Here is a 2466-nt window from a genome sequence, read left to right as displayed (position 1 = left end):
TAAAACTACTATGAGATTTATGTAAACATCCAATTTAAAAACAGTTTTTGTTTTCATCAGTTAAATGTGATTCATATGCATATACAAGTAAACATATTGCACAAAAGCTTATACTTCTGTTTCACAGCAAAGCAACACTTTTACCAAGTAAATTTGCAAAGAAGCAACACTTTGCCACTGCTAAGGGAGCGGTGCGAGAGAGACAACTCTCAGTTTATCGAACCTTGTATTATTGAATCATGTCCAAAGACTAAATTTTAATTTAGCACTAATGTTTAAATTTCCAGAGCACTAGTTTATTAATAATGCGGCTTCCAAAATTCACAGTGGCAACTGGACCTAGCAAAGGGTATCCTTTGGTATTTGCACACTTATTTTGGTTTATTACATGAAAACTCGTGATTAAAATCAAAATATTTCAACTCACATGTGTAGTTAAAAGACTAAATTTTAATATAGCACTTATATTTAAATTTCCGGAGCACTAGTTTATTAATAATGTGGCTTCCAAAACAGTGGCAACTGGACTTAGCAAAGGGCACTCTTATCCTATTTGCCCACTTATTTCGGGTTACTACAAGAAAACGCGCGATCTAAATTAAAATCTTTCAACTTATCCGTGTAGTTAAAAGATTGAGCTTTAATTTAAAACACAGATTTGAACTTTCCGCGCACTAATTTATTAACAACTTTAATCTGAAATACTCTTTTATGTGAAACACACTTTTATGCGTAAAACACGCAAATTAAATGGCGGGAGTTGAGCTGTCAAAATAACTGTCAAACAGCTCTTCGAAAGTTCGAATTTCCTGCTCCCAATTTTTCGGGGAAAATGCTGCTCCCTGGCAATTTCGAATAGGAGGATTTCATTCTCGAGAAAAGTAAAATCCGCGAGAAATGAAATCCTGTATGTGCTTGCGTAGAGAGCATCAGATTGGCAACCCTTGCGTCGACGGACCCAACGAACGTTGGCCAACTCTCAACTTTTCACGCACGTAAGTCCGTCACTGCTGACAGTTGTATGTATAACCTTACGTACGCCACTTCCTTCGCATACTTTTCCGTTATTGACGTACAAGTACCCATTCTGACGGGTCTATAATGAAGCGATTTCAAAGAAAAGTGTGGCGTGTCAAAGGAAAAATTCCAATAGCAGTCGTTGTATTTAACCAAAGCTGTCTGTTAGCCATAACTTTTACTGTGTTGACAGCCTTTGTATCACAACCCCTGGACAATCTAGTTAATTAATTTATATTTTAAATTGCATTGTCATCGTGATCGGAAGAATGCTGAAATTTTCAAGTCTTCAGCTTGTAGGGAAGTTAGTTTAAAATCGATTGGAAATTTCCGCGGGATGAGCAAGTTAAATAAAAGCTTGTAATAATAAAAACAAGCGTAATGTTAAAACTTATCAAACAGTCTGATGAATTTTAACTTGAGGGATACAACCAGGCATCAGACAAACAATTTTACGTTCCAAAATTTTACCCTTTTCTTCCATATACATTGCACTTTTTTTGCTTTACATTCTCTGATAATAAGGGAAATGAATAATACGGCGTAAAAACATGATTTTAAGCGCTTATAATATGCACGATAAAATAAGAAATATGCACGAATAATATCAAAAACTTGTTTAAAATATGAATTAAAAGAAATAAATAGCTCAATTTTTCTTGCATAAATATCTATTGAATTTTATTCAAAAATGTACAAAAATACTGGTGCATATGTATAGAAATGAAAATGCAAATTTAACTTAAATATTTTTGTTGCAATAAATAACAAAATATTCGTATAAATTTTTTGAAAGAAATGATTGCCTGTTATCGCGGAATATATGTATTCTTAAACACGGAAAAGTCACGAACTTAAAGGCATAAATTTCAGTCACTGTATATTTTTCAATCGGATGAATTGAATTACCGGATTCAATTTGGCCTACAATATTTTTTAATACAATACGGCCCTGTTTTTTCTAAAAACTGATTTTAGCTTATTGCTCACAGTTGGAAAATTTACAGCATTTAATTTTTCTTCAGCTCCCTTAACAATATCTATATATGCCAATAAAGTCAATACCGTTGCTTCAAGGGGCAAACAAATTTATTCAGACAATAAGCACAAATCCAAATAAGAATTGTTTCGAAGTTAATTCAACATTCTAATGGCAACCCCGCATAAGTGCTCGCAATGTTTTTCTCAGAAATTCCTCAAAATAGCTGTAACTGGTGCAGGAAAAAGTGGAGATTTTATCTCGATCTAACATCCAATGGACCAAAATGCAGCATTTATATGGACAATATTTGTTTTTTTTTTTATTTAAATTCTTCAGAACAGAAAGCCATGCACTTATTAGACGTCGTAGCAATAATATCATAACAAAAAACAATAATATGCACTAAATGTAGCACTTATTTCTAAAATTTGCATTAAAGTTGATTTATTGGGAAATATGTTTTAACA

Source organism: Rhagoletis pomonella, unplaced genomic scaffold (genome assembly GCF_013731165.1).
Source record: "Rhagoletis pomonella isolate Grant_MI unplaced genomic scaffold, Rhpom_1.0 Rhpom_scaffold_00003, whole genome shotgun sequence".
NCBI classification, from domain to species: Eukaryota; Metazoa; Arthropoda; class Insecta; order Diptera; family Tephritidae; genus Rhagoletis; species Rhagoletis pomonella.
This window is presented reverse-complemented; position numbering follows the sequence as displayed.